This window comes from Protomyctophum parallelum (genome assembly GCF_964188405.1).
Source record: "Protomyctophum parallelum genome assembly, chromosome: 19".
NCBI classification, from domain to species: domain Eukaryota; kingdom Metazoa; phylum Chordata; class Actinopteri; order Myctophiformes; family Myctophidae; genus Protomyctophum; species Protomyctophum parallelum.
Window position 1 is genome coordinate 22,041,907 of NC_139717.1, and position 18,960 is coordinate 22,060,866.

The following is an 18,960-nucleotide window of genomic DNA, read 5'->3' on the forward strand; positions in this document are numbered from 1 at the left end:
TTAAATTGCAAATAACATGCATTTTAAAACTGCTTTTAATATTTAATATCATATTGTCTATGTCCATCAAAGTTATTTCTAATGGTTTGAGCCTCAATCACCAATCTGATATAACCAGGCCTTGTCATTTCTTTCTGGACTTTGAAAGCAGTTTTAGATACAATACCATGCACAATGTCCTGAGGTGGTGGGGTGCTGATATGCAGATTATTTAATATTTGAGTCATTATAATACTGATGCTAGATAAAACCAGGCTTGTTTCCATTCCATGCCAGCTTGGAAAATCAACAATAGTGAACATTGTAAACAAAGTGGAAATGCAAATTTGGAACTGAAGACTGAAGAAGGAGGAATTATACAAATTAGGGTGACATTGATGACATCACGATGAGACCAAAATCAGTTGAGCTGTTCCTGAGAGCAATTTCTATTAAAGCACCTATATGATATGAAAGCCTGATTGTTCAAAATTGGTTATTTGTGTGGATAGAAAACACATATGGGAGCCCTAAAAATACAAAAGAAATTGAAAAAGTTGAATTTTATGTTATAGCTCCTTTAAATAAAAGTATCAATACTGCAATATAGAAATACTTCATTACAAGTCTAAAGATTTGGCATCAAAATGTACTATGTACAAAAAGTACTCATTATGCAGAATGGCCCAATTAAAGTTTTCATTTATTTCATGTATAAAAATCTTTTGAAAATGGCCGAAATGTATAGGGCTGAAGTGGTTAATGTCTGTTTTGTAATAATAATTCAAATCTACAAAGTAACTTAACTAAAAGTACAATATTTGCCTCTGAAATGCAGTGGGGTAGAAGAAGAAGTAGTGGAAATTGGAAAGACTCAAGTAAAGTACAAATACCTCAACATTATACTTAGGTACAGTACTTATAGCCTATACTTTACACCATTGGTGACACGGCACCCACTGTGAGAAACCCTGCAGTAAGATATGACATGAATAGGCCTGTCACAATTGTTACATAATCGCCTAATCGCAATCATTTGAGATTATCGCGATATTTTTGCATAATCGTCAATTGTTTCCATGTTGAAAAATCCTAAAAAAATACAAAAACATAGCAGAAATAGCAGATCTGTAAGCTTGTAGATCAGCTATTACCGCTATCTTGCACAAGTTTTGGAAAGAAACATTTAAAAATATGTGACAAAAAAGTGACTCCTGCACATCCAAAAAGACCCGTAGGAGGTGCAAGTCTAGTTAGCAGGCATAGACATAAAAAAAGAGAAAAACCTTCCAAGGAAGGGACTGCACACTCCAGGGAACAGAGACGGACAACTTACTGCATCAAACTTATTTATTAGCACGACGCGTTTCGCCGTGAGCTTCGTCAGGTGCTATACAGAGGTGTGAATGTGTCAAGCATATACCGGTATAGGGACATTCATTATACAAAACCACCCCCCCCGGGTGTGGCATCAATGATTCAATTAATATTCATATATGGGAGGGGCAGACTAGACACATGAACAAACAGATAAAACATTAATGCATCTCTTTCCATATATAAAAATGACAATAAATATATATAGCAGATGTATAAAAAACAAAAAACTCACCACAACAGTGCCAATACACAATATAAAGGTTTAAAACAGATAAAATATCATGGGCCTCATCCTATAGGGAAAAATATGGAGTAGTTCAGGTCAAATAATCAAAATTAGGGCAACAACATCAATAATAAAGGATTAATAAATAGGGCAGAGTTGTAATTACACATTTGTTACCATTGGGTTTATAAAAATGGGCTGAGGTCTAAACTCTCATTTAAACCATTGGGTTCCATTGTGTTCAGAGTAAAAATCCAATGTGCCTCTTTCTGTAAGAGCAGTTTTACCATGTTACCACCTCTAGGTGGTAACATAAAACATATGTATTAAATGTGTCAGTGATTTATTTGTATGTTTAAGTTATTTGTCATATCTTCCCTGTGCAATGTGTTGATTACGAAGGCTAAAAGGCAAACAGAAATACAGATGTAACGTTCCAAAATGTTCAATGCAAAAACACAATTAAATCGCAATTAGTTGTGTGACAATTAATCATCAACTTACATATGTAATCATGACAGGTTTAGACAATGTCGCATGTACCATGCCATCAGCTTTCCAGAAACAGAAAACATATAGGCCTACTGTATAATATGTATAATTATAATATGTATAATTATATGCTGCACATTTTTAGGCTATACTTATCAAATAATGACTCAATATTGCATAAGACATTGTTATTTTTGCATCCTGCTATCTGTCTCTCAGTTTTACCAACAGCCAGATTGAATCGATTAATTAGCACAGGACCTTTGATCATGGTTGCCTTGTCAGATGACTGCACATGATTCAATCAGTGTGCTTTTAACGAGAGGCTATTGTCGTGTCATGACAGTTCTAACTCCTCCCCTTTCTGTGGTGTGTATAAATATTTAGTGGCAAGATGGTTGATCATCTCACATGCTGGAAGAAAGCTGTTTCTATAGGGATCGCTCTCATCACATCTGGTTCTGCACTCTTGTGATTTTATTGTATAAGTGTAAGTTTCATTAAGTAAGTTTTGGTAGAAAGTCAACTGAATATAAATTTTCACTATTCACAACGGATTCAAGTTAAGAACGGATTTAAATTAAGTTATTCCGTTCCAGCAGGTACGTTTGAATACTCAAGAATGAATCTTGCTGTTTCATTTTGGTGTATTTTTCTGTGCCAGCATGAATTTAGCTGTACATGAGTAACTCCTGTACAGCTAAATTCATGCTGGCACAGAAAAATACAGAGGAGTAGTATACAGTCTTATAACTACAGTAGTAGATCAATAATTAGTGTTAAACTTGGAGGGGTATGTTACTTTCTAGAGATTGCCTGATTTAAACATCAACTTAAACAAACAAGCTTCGTATCACTGCAAAACTTAATTGAGATACATGAATGTGGTCTGGTGAATAATAGCTTGAGTGAATGACTTGGCGAAGCAGCTGTGCATCAGATGCAGTTGAGAATTCACATACCGTACAGGTTTTAAACATTTGATCTAATAATGAGATTACCACAACCAAAACATTATACTGTAGTATTGCTACTGCTAATAGTAGTAGTAGTAGTTGTTATGATACTATATCGCACTAGGCTACCGTCAGTACAAATACTAATACCATTAGCCTAATACTAAAACTACAGTAAGAGAAAACATTGCAGTAGCAATAGTAATAATAATAATGGTAAAAATATAATTATATGAAACATTAAAGACATTTTAAAAAAGGAAAAATCAAGAAGAACAGTTATTTTAAGGTGTGTGGTGGTACACAGGGTTCTCATTGCTACGTTATAAACATCTCTAATAAACAACTTGGTGTAAAGCTATATAAAGTGTTAGTGGACTAGATATTGTTCAACACACAATAGCTGCCTCTGACACCATGACATGCAGTCAGCAGGTGGACTACTGTATAACTAGAAGAACCTTAGTACTGCTACTCATAATCATTGTTGAATTGTCTTCCAGCTGTAACAGCCTCAGGGAACATTCCACGTCAGAAGCGTGTGACTGCAGACAACATGGCTTCACGTCTGGCTCGTCTGGAAGAGGAGCTTGCCTGTCCGGTGTGCCGTGACATCTTTAAACATCCCGTTGTGCTGCCGTGCAGCCACAGCTTCTGTCAAGGCTGTCTGCAGGAATGGTGGACAGGAAGACCAGCACATGAATGTCCTGTTTGTAGAAGAACATCCTCCAGTAACCATCCCCTTACAAACCTGGTGTTGAAGAACCTGTGTGAGAAGCTTGTGGAGGAGAAACGCTGGAGTGACTCGTCAGAGAGCTCAGAGGTTCTCTGTGCCGAACACGGGGAGAAGCTCAGGCTCTTCTGTCTGGACGATGAACAGCCGGTGTGTGTCGTGTGTCTGTGTGATTCAGAAAGACACGCCGGACACAAGTTGTTACCTGTGGGCGAAGCGTCTTGGCGTTGCAAAGAGAAAGTCCTGAGGCCTTTAAAGGAGAAGATGGAGGACCTTGATGAAGTTAAAAGAGATTACGACCTAACAGAAAATCACATCAAGGTTCAGGCCCAGGACACAGAAATGCATATTAAGGAACAGTTTAAGAAACTTCATCAGTTCCTGCAAGAGGAAGAGGAGACCAGGATTGCCATTCTGAGGGTTGAAGTGGCACATAAGAGTCAGGAGATTAAGGAGAGGATTGGGAAACTGAACAGAAACATGGCGACCCTCTCAGATGCAATCCAAGCCACCGAGGACCTGAGAGCCGACAACCACATCTCATTCCTGCAAAACTACAAGACCACGACGGAAAGAGTCCAGCTCACCCTGCAGGACCCACAGCCGGTCCCAGGAGCACTGATAGACGAGACCGGGCTCGGGAGTCGAACCTGCGGCACGCCGCCCGGCTGGCTTGGCATCCTATGTGCCCAGACGCCAGTTGAGCTAACCGTCCGGGCCTTGGTATTTGTTTTCTACATTATTTGTTTCTACATTTATTACGTCTTCTAAAATTGATTTGTGGAGTAAACTGATTTGTGGACTGATTTGTGGAGTAAACTCAGGCTCACACAAGTCACTACATGTGCTTCCGTCGGCACGCCGAACAGACGGGAGCATTTTGTTTGTCATGGAGCGTGTCGCTGTTTAAGGTTTGTTTTCTGATTTCGGTGTCGATACTTTTAAGTTATTTGTGAACATTTAAGTTATATGTTATATTTCATTATGAGTTTTATTGATCATTTAATTTATTGTCTTTCTTTTCAGTCCTGGTTGTTGTGTTGTTCATTGGTTCATTTCGTCACTTCTTCAAGTTTTTGAGTTTACGTGCAGTCAGTGAGGTATGCTTTATTTTCCGTCTGATCACTGATTATTGTTTATTGCCTTTGTTTTGTGTCAGTTTTGACGTGGGCTTTTTGAGCACAAAATAAAGACGCCAGTACATACAGAACAACCGCCTCGTTCTTCAAGTTCACATCAGAGGAACTGGGTGTGTCCCATTTAGACCTGAGGACGATTCTACAAATGCCTTCAAAATCCTGACAGTTTTCTGTTTCTATGTCAGCGATTTGTCAAACTATCTGAAAATATGTTTTTCCAGGGACCACCCCGAGCAAAGATTTGAGTTAAAAATGCGGAGTGCTACGACCTTGCGGTTCTACGACCTTGTAGATCTGCTATTTTTCACTAGCTAGTTCCCTGGTTAGCCCATTCAGGACGGGAACCCCTTTTGGTGTGTTTAAGCATTATGCTATACTTTAGCTCAGGGGTTCTCAACGTTTTTGGCTGGGGACCCCCGGAAATGCTTTGGCCATGTCTCGTGACTGCTAAAAGGTGTGTGCCCTGTATACCTATGATTTAATTAATTCCAATGAAGAAACAATATTTAACCATTTTGTTGACCAAGTCGAATAAGAACTAAAATTATACTATACTTGGTAGCAATACCACACATGGGACACCTCTTGCAGTATGTATTATGTCTGAAAGATAATACTGTATATTCTTAAAATCAGGTTTAAATGTAATATATACTTAAAAAATAGACGACCATCACCGTCCAAGACGACTATAATAAGAGACTGATGGCTCATGGACAGAGACAATATTTTGGAGACATCAGAGTGGTACAAACAGACAATGGAGTTTGCTGTGCACTGGCAGCCTGTTTTCCTTTCATGCACTCCCTCAACTCCCTCAGCCGACAGCTGAGGTACTCGCAAAGAAGCTTGTGGTCTCTGCCCCAGAACCTCTGTTGCACATGCAATTGAATAGTGCAGCCATGCGGTGTCAGAACAGCAAAAATGAAATTGTTGGCATCTATGCACTCGCTTTTTAGTAGGTGATTGTGTAGATGTTTTCTGAGATTTTCTTGCATTCAATGCCCTACTACAGTACACTGGCCACAGTGAACCGACTTGACCTTCGACCTTCTTACTTGTGGTAACTTTGATCCTGCCTCTGTGTGCCTGCTTTGAGTGTGAACTGTGGTGTTTGTAATACCTTAAAGGACCACTTCACCACTTTTCAACCTATCTTCATATAATAGGTCCTCACTAATAATCATGATTGTGTCTCATAGGAGGGTTGTGGGAAGTTTAGAAACCGTCTTCCAGTGACATCATCATTAGGCAGATTATTTTTGAAACAAGATTTTTTTACAAAAATGTTTAGATTTTCATTATCGTGAGAACGATGGCTTCCATTTTCGCGTTGCAACTTTTCAGGACTAGAAAGCCTGCAGTTTTTATTAGCTTGTATTCCCTATCGATGATGTCACTGGAAGACGGTTTCTGAACTGCCCACAGCCGTCCTATGAGACACAGACCGAGTAGAAAAGAATTGCACCATTTTTTGAAGATTATTAGTGAGGACCTATTATAATGAAGATAGGTTGAAAAGTGGTGAAGTGGTCCTTTAATTGCCAAATCAAATGTGCTTAAGACATAATGGCACATTTATACAATGTTTAGTGTATTGGCGTACAGTGGGTAGGCACATTTGTAAACTAATAACAAATGGTTATTATATGTGTTACCAGTTTTCTTGAAACATCGCTTTGCCTTTCTTTTGTGACAACTGGATAATGTAATAACTTAGACAATACAGTAGGGCCTATCATACCTGCTAAAAGCACTCATTTGGAAACTGATGCATGGTGCTGCATGACCATGATACTGACTTTGCTATAGACACGATACTGACTGTATACATACATACCCAGAACACTAAACACGGGTGATTTTCACCCGGACAATATATTTGTGTAATTTTCATAATTTCGCTGATCTCTGAGGTGGGTGTTCATGATGCTCAGCTAAGTGACAGAACGTAGGTTTGTTTCCCTTTTTTAGTGGTGCTATGTGTGTGTCCCTGGGTCCCTGTGTCCGAGCACGGAAACAGCGATATAGCGTTTGTTCACCAAGTGTCACTGTTGCAACACACATACACAGACACACACAGGCCAGGGAGGAGGGACTGTACTGTACTGTACTGTACTGTACTGTACTGCACCACTCACTTCAGACAGGTCTGATTTTTGATACAGGTTTAAAGGTTTTATGACATTCATTTTAATTTATTTTTATTTTTCGTTTTTCTTTTAGGTTTTATGACCTCAATTACACCCCAAAATCCTGAACTTTGAACATTCAGTGGATTTTCTGTGGTCTGGAGTTTTATTTGGGGTTTGGAAGCCTTTTGAGCTACAATGAAAACAGGCAACACAGTGAAAACAGTGACATCTGCTGGCAAATCCCATTGACATATATGGGATTTGCAGGCTCTTACATCACAAACTGCCGGCAAATCAGAGCACCTGTTTGAGCTAGAAAACCCCAGACCACAGAAAGTCTACTGAATGTTAAAAGTCCAGGTTTTTTGGGTGCAATTGAGCTTAGAAAACCTAAAAAAATAAGAACAATTCCAAAACCTTTTTTTTTATGTCACAATCCCTTTAATGTTTGTTTTAAAAACGCCATTGACAATGAAGAGAAAATGTATGTCATCTTGTCCCTAACACAAACATTAAATGCATTTAACAATAAAGACAATGTAATGTTTGTTTTGACAGTTTGTTTCACATCATCATTACATCACCTAATCATAGCAACATGAGTTAGACTTTAATATATTAGTTAGACTAGCCCTTACCCGTTTTATTATTATTATTATTATTATATTTGCTCCATCTTGTGGCCGTGGGGGGTACTGCGCCCGGGTGCGTTTGTAATTGACTAATAAATTCATTAATAATCATTAAAAAGGGCTTCGTTACGCCCTCCATATTCATATGGTCAATGCCTGTGTGAAAAGTGGGAGTGATTGGTGCAGGCAGTAAGGAGATACGGCGGTGTTTCTGACACACACACAGACAGACATTGTTAGAATTATAGTATGATTAATAGAGGTTACACGTAAAACATACCTCTATGTATTAAGTTTGTGTCGTATTGTCAAGATTTTATTTTTTATAATGTGCCCTTATTGGCTATTGATATCTTGGGTGAGTAAAAGTTACTGTGATCGGTGCAATGCGCATGTTGGGTATGTATGTCAGGGTAAATATATTGGTATCTTATTGGCTCCTCAGTGTTGTAAGATGATAAGAGCGCCCCTCGCTTCACATAGGTGTGATTTTGTTTCTACAGGCAGGTGTTGGGGTGAATTTCACCCATGTTTAGTGAGAGTGATAGCGGAAAATCCCATACGCCCACAATTGTGTCTATTTGTACGTCTCTAAATGTTTTGATGAATTGAACAAGGTGGACCCTCTTGTAAACAAGTGTAATGCTTAATTGGGTCATCCACTCACAGTTAACAATATTTGTATTGAGTCTGTGCTTGAAATGTACTGTAATTCTGCAAACTGTTAATACATTTCAATCAATAAATCAAAAAAACATTCTCACGTGCCCCAGGAATGGGTTGACCTAAAGAGAAGTTCCCAGCTACATTGTTTTAGGAATACATTTAATATAATACCCATGTTTTTCACTGATTTGGCACCCTCTATTTTTCTGGGAGGGTTCATGATGAAATATTAAGTACCTCAAGTTGCATGAATTGCACTACTTAAGTGCTTTTTTAGTTTAGTGATGAATCTGATATATATATATTTCAACAACAACAAAATGCACAATTAATGCATGCTTGGATGACCCACACCATACATCCCATAATCCCATCCACTCTGCACTATCTATAGCCCTATCTGGATGGGGGGAAAAAACACAAGTTGGTTATTGCCTTAAAAGACTACACAGTTTACATACTAGGCTCAATAATGTGAAATAAACAGTAATCAAACAGACAGAAGCACATCAGACACAAATGGACATAGTCACAGCAAGTAGGGTGACCAGATGTCCCACAAATTGAGACCCTGTCCCACACCTTGACTGGCAGGCATCAGTGTTCAAATGCCCTAATAGTTAATACCACTATGATAATACCACTCATGAACAAAATGAGCATTTTAAAACAAAATGTAAGACACCACAGGGGTTTAATAATACAATTATATGCAATAGGCTATTAGGCCTATACGGTCGAATATGATATGACATCAAGGCATTTAAGTAATACGTTGCTATAACCCCGTCCCCCCTGTCCTACACAAGTGATACTTGTCCAGACCATAGACCACAGAAACAGGACCATAAGCATTGAGGGACAAAGTTCTTAAGAATGTGTTGTTGCGACCGCAGGCCACTGTTTACTATGAAAACCTGCATTTGCCGTCAGTCAGTCAGTGAGTGCGTCATGTCACGCCTCGTGTCACGCCTCCATATATGGTCACGCCTCATGACATCACGCCTCGTGACATGTCACACCACCATATACAGTATGGCCGTCTCCATATATGATATAAGATCACGACACTGACCTCATCAAACCCTGGATAGCCATACATGGAGAAGACTGGATCGTCATCAAAAAAATGGCAGATCTACAAGCTCGTAGCGCGCCATGCTATGAGCTTATAGATCTGCTATGAGCTTGTAGATCTGCTATGAGCTTGTAGATCTGCTATTTTTCATTAGCTAAAGTATAACATAATGCTTAACCCATTCTGACCTGAGATCAGATTCATACGAGGTTTCCACTGGACACACACTGGTCTGATTAGCCCATTCAGTCAAATCGTTGACTGTATATTCTTTCAGAGCAAACATTTGTAACTCAAGTCTCAAATCTTTGCTGGGTGTGGTCCCTGGAAAAACATATTTTCCGATAGTTTGACAAAATAGATTTTGAAGGCATTTGTAGAATCGTCCTCAGGTAAATGGGACACACCCAGTTCCTCTGATGTGAACTTGAAGAACGAGGCGGTTGTTCTGTATGTACTGGCGTCTTTATTTTGTGCTCAAAAACCCCACGTCAAAACTGACACAAAACAAAGGCAATAAACAATAATCAGTGATCAGACGGGAAACAAAGCATATGAACGTCATATTAATAAAATACCTCACTGACTGCACGTAAACTCAAAGGGAATGAAGAAGTGACGAAATGAACCAATGAACAACACAACAACAAGGACTGAAAAGAAAGACAATAAATGAAACGATCATTAAAACTCATAATGAAATATAACATAGAACTTAAATGTTCACAAATAACTTAAAAGTATCGACACCGAAATCAGAAAACAAACCTTAAACAGCGACACGCTCCATGACAAACAAAATGCTCCCATCTGTTCGGCGTGCAGACGGAAGCACAGTGACTTGTGTGAGCCTGAGGGCCGATTCATACTCCTATTTTACCGCTGTAGTGCCGAAAGGCTCGTCAGAAATTCTCATTAGCACCGAAGAGCCGACTTTAGGACGTCCACCAACCTAGGGCATGACCAAAACATGTGTGACAGACTAGCAGCGGGTTGTCTGCACTGGTTACATGCATCATTAATATCTGGAAATATCTGTGCTAATCGTAATGAACCCGATGAATGATCTTACATTGGATAAGATTATGTCTAGCACAGATTGAGGATGAACCAGTCTCAGAGCTGTCTTCCATGTCGGGTCGGGCAGTTCTAGCCCCAGGTCCTGCTCCCATGCCGTCCTAAGATGGTTGAGAGTTTCTGGGTTTATTGAGTTGTGTTCATTATATATTGTTGAAATTAAGCCCTTTGTATTGGGGTTCAGAGAAAGTAAAGAGTCCACTGCAGAATGGTTGGGTTGGTTTGGAAAGTTTGGGAATTGTCTTTGTGCAAAGTGTCTGATCTGAAAGTAGCGAAATAGGTGAAAGCCAGGTAAACGGAATTGCTCTGTTAAATATGAGATTGGTGCCATAGTCCCGTTGCTGTACAGATCTTTAATAGTTCTGATCCCTTGTCAAACCAGTTTCGGAAGACAGGATCCGAACATGAGGGCTCAAACAAATGATTACGGTATATTGGAGTTAGGTAAGATAAACTTTTGAGGCTGAAATGCCTCCTGAATTGTGTCCAAATTTTAATAGTGTGTATGACGGAGGGCATGGAGCTGACTACATGGATAAGCGGAAGGCCTGAGCATATTAGTGAAGAAAGAGAGTGTTGACTGGAGGATATCTCCATTTGGGTCCACAGAGAAGTATTATCTGGGTTGACCCAGTGGATAATCTTTAAAATGTTGCATGCCCAGTAGTAATTGATGAAGTTTGGAAGAGCCATCCCACCCAACAACTTAGGCCGTTTAAGATGGGGAAGTCCTTCATCTTGTCCCAGACTCTGAAGGTCAGGTGGTCCAGGTGTTTGGCCTCGTCTATCAGTGCTCCCGAGGGCGGAGGTGGGTCCTGCAGGGTGAGCTGGACTCTTTCCATCGTGGTCTTGTAGTTTTGCAGGAACGAGACGTGGTCGTCGGCTCTCAGCTGGTCCTCGGTGGCCTGGTTTGCATCGAGGGACGCCATGTCTCTGTTCAGTTTCCCAATCCTGTCCTTTATCTCCTGACTCTTCTGTGCCACTTCAACCCTCAGAATGGTAATCCTGGTCTTCTCTTCCTGTTGTAGGAACTGATGAAGTTTCTTAAACTGTTCCTTAATCTGCATTTCTGTGTTCTGTGCCTGAACCTTGATGCGATTTTCTGTTCGGTCATAATCTCTTTTAACTCTTTTAAACTCCTCCATCTTCTCCTTTAAAGGCATCAGGACTTTCTCTTTGCAACGCCAAGACGCTTCGCCCAGAGGTAACAACTTGTGTCCGGCATGTCTTTCTGAATCACACAGACACACGACACACACCAGCTGTTCATCGTCCAGACAGAAGAGCCTGAGCTTCTCCCCGTGATCGGCACAGAGGACCTCAGAGCTCACCGACGAATCACTCCAGCGTTTCTCCTCCACAAGCTTCTCACACAGGTTCTTCAACACCAGGTTTGTAGGATAATGCTTACTGCAGGATGTTATTTTACAAACAGGACATTCATGTGTTGGTCTTCCTCTCCACCATCGCTGCAGACAGACTTTGCAGAAGCTGTGGCTGCACGGCAGCACAATGGGATGTTTAAAGATGTCACGGCACACCGGACAGGTGAGCTCTTCTTCCAGACGAGCCAGACTTGAAGCCATGTTGTCTGCAGTCACACCTTTCTGATGTGGAATGTTCCCCGAGGCTGTTACAGCTGGAAGACAATTCAACAATGATTAACATGATGAGTAGCAGCAGTAAGGCTACTTCTTATATCTATACAGGAGTAGTCCACCTGCCCCGCCCCAGACTGCCTGTCATGGTGTCAGAGGCAGCTATTGTGTTGAACAATACCAAGTCCACTAAGCACTGTATACAGCTTTACACCAAGTTGTCTATTAGAAATGTTTATAACCTAGAAGTGAGAACCCTGTGTAAAATAACTGTTCTTCTTGATTTTTCCTTTAAAAAAATGTATTTTTTTATTAGGCCTACTATTGCTGCTGCAATGTTTTCCATACCAGTACACAAGACGCAACAGTAAAGAACACATTGAAACACTTTGTAGTGGTTTTAGTTTTAGGCTAATGGTATTAGCATTTGTACTGACGGTAGCCTACTAGTGCGATAGTATCATAACAACAGCTACTACTACTACTACTACTACAGCAGCATGTTTTGGTTGTGGTGATGCCATGATAAAATGTTTAAAACCTGTACGGTATGTGAATTCTTAACTGCATCTGATGCGCAGCAGACCACATTCATGTATCTCAAGTTTTGGAGTGATACGAAACTTGTTTGTTTAAATTGATGTTTAAATCAGGCAGTCTCTAGAAAGTAACATACAGTAAACATGTCTACAAATTAACTTGTTTGAAGATTGCTGGACTGCTACCGACCCCTCCATCCAAATTAATAAAGTTGAACACTACCTCTTTATCTACTACTGTAGGTATAAGACTGCTCTGTATTTTTCTGTGCCAGCATGAATTTAGCGTACAGCTAAATTCATGCTGGCACAGAAAAATACACCAACATGAAACAGCGAGATGCATTCCTTGAGTATCCAAACTTACCTGCTGGAACGGAATAACTTGAATCCCTTCTTAAATTTATCCGTTAGGGTAAATATTCAGTTGACTTGACTACCAAAACGTACTTAATGTATCTTAAAATAAAATCACAAGAGTGCAGAACCAGACGTGATGAGAGCGATCCCTAGAGAAACAGCTTTCTTCCAGCATGTGAGATGATCAACCATCTTGCTACAAACTATTTATACACACCACAGAAAGGGGAGGAGTTAGAGCTGTGAGTGACATGACACGACAATAATTTAATCATTAGCAGTCATCTGACAAGGCCATGATCAAAGGTTAATTCTTTTCTAATTAATCACTCAAGTTATTCAACAAAAAGCTTGATCAAAGGTCCTTTGATAATTAGTTGATTCAATCTGGCTGTTGGTAAAACTGAGAGACAGATAGCAGGATGCAAAAATAACAATGTCTTATGTTATATAATGAGTAGAGCTGGGACTCGATTAAAAAAATTAATCTAATTAATCAGAGGCTTTGCGATTAATTAATCTAGATTAATCACATTTTAATCGCATATCAATATTCAACCCGAGAACAGCGAGAAACCTTTTTTTTAAATGTTTTTTGGTATCCCAGTGAATCAATGAATAGTGACTACAGGATACCACTCATTTTCAACATTTTACTGTCATTAATATACCTGTTGTGGAAATAATAATAAAAGTCACCTCATTCTGTGTTGCCTAGAACTGGAGGTCTGAAAATATTTAGTAACAGTACATCTCAGGCTTCATCCACACCTACATAAACGTAGCGTTTTCGTTTTCGTTTTCATTTTCGTTTTTTTAAATCTCTCTGTCCATACGACACGTTTTTTTAAATCTCTCTGTCCATATGACCAATGGCAAGACCCATGCAAAACTCCGTTTACATTGTCCACACAGGGAACACACAGGCGGAGTTTTAAAGAAATACACTGTGGCAGGAGTTTTCCAAAAGATGCGTTTATATGGGCCAAAAACGCGTTTGCGTGTGGGCAACCCCCCCAAAACGCATATAAAAACCTACGTTTATCCGTTTACCCGGATACGTGTGGACAAGGCCTCAGTGACATCACAAAGCTGTACTTACTTCATATTGTTACTGTTTTTTGTCAGACCTCCAGTTCTAGGCAACACAAAATGGGGTGACTTTTTATTATTTCCAGTTTTCAATACTATAGAAAAGTGAGAAACGTTCCGCGGTGAAAAAAAAGGTGCGATTAATTTATCTGTAGTTAATCGCGATTAATTTATCTGTAGTTAATTAATCTAAATTAATCGCAATTAGTCCCGGCCCTAATAATGAGTTATTATTTAGTAGCCTAAAAATGTGAGGCTTGTCACACTCATGTAATTATAAAGGATGAACTGGTCTTTTCAATTTAGGCATTTAGCAGCCACTCTTAACCAATTTAGGATGGGAACGCATCTGTGTCGACACTTTTAACCATTATTATAAACTTTACCTATTGAAAAATAGCAAGGCTACAAGCTAAGCTAAGCTACGAACATGAAAATGTGGTGCAAATCTCTGAATATATATCCTTTCAGAGCGAACATTTTTAACTCTAATCTTTGCTTTTGAGGGGGGGGGGGGGGGGTCTCTCTCTGATTTTGTTTGTGTGTGTCCTACTAAGTTCTGAAAGGTTGTGTGTTTAATTAACGCTACAGATCCGTTGTAATGTATTGCAAGTACGGTAAGTAAAGCTAGAAATAACATTTCATTAATAACTTTTATATTTCTAATGAAACCTAATAGTGTATTATTAACATCATGGAACATTACTGAATTTCTCCCGCAGGATAATACATTGGCCTATCTATCTATAGAAGTTGCGGTCGTGTTCAATTTACAGTACAGATATGTTAAATTAGATAATAATAAATGGAAATAAATAAAATAAATAAAATAAATAAAATAAATAAAATAAATAAAATAAATAAAATAAATAAAATAAATAAAATAAATAAAATAAATAAAATAAATAAAATAAATAAATACAATAAAGAACACAATAGTTATTTCTAATTAGGCTCTGTATCTTAGGCTGTTATCTCATGCGATTTATTATTAATGTAGGAAATATTTTGGAGGCCTATAATCAGGGTATAAATGTGTTTATGTCTAATAATCTTTTTTTAATTTATAATATACAACACATTATTTCTAACTACACCTGCTACCCTGTGCCTGCACAACATGATTCATAGGGGTTCAAAGACTGGGTTCAAAAGTAACTTGACTCTTCTATTTGGCAACTGCAACAGTGGTTGTGCGCAATAGTAATGCTGTAAAAATAAGTCGTGCGTGCGTGCGTGTGACAAAGGTTTCCTTCTCATTTGGACTCCTATAAGAAGTAGACCTACACCTATAACACATTTAGGCAGTGGATCAATTGATTGATTGACTGAATACTTTATTGGCAGAAATGTAAACAGTACAGAGTACAGTCAAACACTAACACTGATAGGTATTTTGGGTATTTGGTGAATGAAGGGGTAATTTTCCATGTGTAGATATAGTAACACTTTCTCCCCTAGCCTGCGGGAGATAAAGAATTGTTTTGATTTGACTGCTTCCCTCTGTGAAACAACATGTTTTTCGACCTTCGCCGCGGGAGACGCTTCGTCTCGCTCGCTGCTTTAATTACATCGGTATAATGTTATTTTAGTCTCCTATACCGTCCTCCCAACTTAAGGTGCTGCTGTAAGTCACTGTTTGATAACCTCTGAACTTAAATGGTTCACTTCCCATTCGTCATACTTCCTGGGAATTCCCATGTGATTCCAATGTGATTTGCCACGTCAACTAAGTAGACCTCCCCGGCAATAGGGGTCGCCAATATTACCATTTTATTAGCCTATGAACCCAAAATGAATTGCTTCCTATGTCATTCTTGTTTTGTTTTACAAGCCCTATATAATGTATTCCCGGACATTGTCCGGGGGAGAAATTTTCACGATGCTGTTCTTGTAAAGTCCATTCTGCTCCCCAGAACATATAATGGTGAATATAATCTTTTGAAAAGTATGCGCTGACTGTGTGCGGACTCTCCTTATTGCGTCATGGTTCTTGGGTATTTTTCCTGCTGTAAGTAATAAGATATCTTCTCTTTTCCTCCTTAAGTATTGCAGCTCTTCCCCTCGAGTATTTATCTGTAAAAGGTTCATTTATATAGTATAGTTTATCAGTTTAACCTTATAACATTAAATATAAAGTTTAAATATGCACCTGGTCTAAAAAGGTTTTACAACCCTTTAATCCTTTACAATATATATATATTAATTTAGACTTGAGTACTTTTACCTGAGTACATTACTAGCCTCTCCTGCACGGGAGTCTCAGTCTCAAAGATTTAGTAGCTTAGAATTCAAAGGATATCTAGGCAAATATGTATTACAGTCTGCGGCGGGGTTCCCAGTGTATGGCCACTTTAACCCTGTAGCTACCAAATGCAGCATATAGGCTGCATCCCTCAACAGTTAGCCTATGGCTATTGGACATTTATCATGTCCATTTTGAGGGTCTAAAGACCCTCAAAATAAATGTATGTATCAAACACTATAGCATTTAAAGTGTGAGGTATAAAGTACAGCAGAAATGTAAACAGTACAGAGTACAGTCAAACACTAACACTATAGCATTTAAAGTATGATGTATAAAGTACAGCAGTACTAATGTAAACAGTACAGAGTACAGTCAAACACTAACACTATATCATTTAAAGTATGAGGTATAAAGTACAGCAGTACTAATGTAAACAGTACAGAGTACAGTCAAACACTAACACTCTAGCATTTAATGTCACGGCGCGACTCAGGATATGTAGAACCCAATTGCAGAAACAGAGCAGGAGCAGAGCAGGTCAAATATAGGTGATTTATTGTCCAAAACACAAGAGAACGCAGGAGAATACAAAGAACACTACAAGAACATAACTAGGACTGAACACTGTAACAACATCTATAATCAAGCAGGGAACATAAGGGACTGAGGGTTTAAGTAGACACAGGGATTACAAAACACAGGTGAACAGAACAAACAATCAACACTGGGATTGGCTGGGAGACTTAACAGGACACAGGTGGAGAAAACTAGTAATCACAGGGGGGTGAGACAAGACAGGCAAACACAACTAGGCAGAACAGGAAACACTAGGGCAACACTACATAATAAAAGTGTACAACAGACTGTATCGTGACATTTAAACTAAGTAGGAGGTATAAAGTACAGCAGCCTTGTGTTCATACAACAGAATGATTTGATATTGGGTAAGACTGACGTTATGTATCTTTCAGGACCTTTCACTGCTTCGTCTCAACCATTCAGTAAAAAAACCCATTAAAATGTGTTTTTTGTTTGCAATTGATTTGTTTGCTCTTTGTTTTCATTCCAAAAAAGTTTTTGCTCTATATATGTTTGTCTCTCTCAAATATTTTTATTTTGTTTGGTTAATAAAAACAATAAATAAGACATAAAGACAAATGTAACTTCATAAGTCCTTATTGTCAAGTTGTCAACCAGGGTTTATAATATTTGGCTTCAAGTGGAAAAGTCCTGCTGCTTTGAATCTTTCTATATGTCTGTCCTTAAGAGTAAATGTTTTCAACATGAATAACTCATATAAATTTGATTAAGCTCTGTTTCATGCGAAACAAATGATAGAGCGCAGTAGCAGTATATTCGCTTATAGTGTAATTACACAGCACAGTTCGTACTGTAAATCAACTAGTACTTGAGACAACATTGCAAGGCAGTAGCCTATATATAATTATACATATTATACAGTAGACCTATATGTTTTCTGTTTCTGGAAATCTGGAAAACTGATGGCATGGTAGAGTATATGATTGATTGATTGATTGATTGATTGAAAACAATGATCAACTGAAAACCAAACTGACTAATACACCCCAGATCCTTACAATGCAGATTACATAATATACAACATAAAATAAAATACACCATTGGGCCTGTAACAGGAGACACATGTACTGTACCTACTTGAAGAGCTGGGATTGTCTTATACTCCAGGCTCTAGAAACAAATTGGTCTGTCCTAAATCCTTCATTATTAAATAACCAGTCTAACTTGTGACCATCTATATTGTATATTGTACAGTATATTGTAGATGACAAAGAAGGCAGTCATGTACTCTCTCTTCATGTCTAAACCTGTCACCATTGCACATTTAAGTTGACGTTTAATTGTCACGCAAATAATCACGATTTAATTGTGTTTTTGCATTGAATATTTGCCTTTTAGCCTTCGGAATCACACATTGCACAGGGAAGATATGACAAATAACTTAAATATACAAGGAAGCATTTAATATATATTTTTTAATGTTTCTTTCCAAAACTTGTGCGGTAATAGCTGATCTACAAGCTTACAGATCTGCTATTTCTGCTATTTTTGTGTATGTATGTATGGAAACAACTGACGATTATGCAAAGATATCGCGATAATCTCAAATGATTGCGATTAGGCGATTATGTAAAAATTGTGACAGGCCTATTCATGTCATATCTTACTGCAGGGTTTCTCACAGTGGGTGCCGTGTCACCAGTGGTGTAAAGTATAAGTACTGTACTTTGAGGTATTTGTACTTTACAATTCCCACTACTTCTACTCCACTACATTTCAGAGTCAAATATTGTACTTTTACAATTGGATTATTATTACAAAATATACATGAACCACTTCAGCCCTATACATTTCGGCCATTTTCAAAAGATCTTTATACATTTGAAAATTTGAGTACTTTGTACTTTTGGTGCTTTAACTACATTTTGATGCCAAAACCTTCATAAAAAGCCCCCAAAACAAATCTTAAAAAAATAAAAAGCCAGAGCCACATGTCATCAACCCACACATGTTGGGGTCCAGGATCACAGGGGTGTAGGAGACAAAGTCCTTCATCTTGTTCCAAGCCAGGTTTCCCAGGTGTTTGGCAT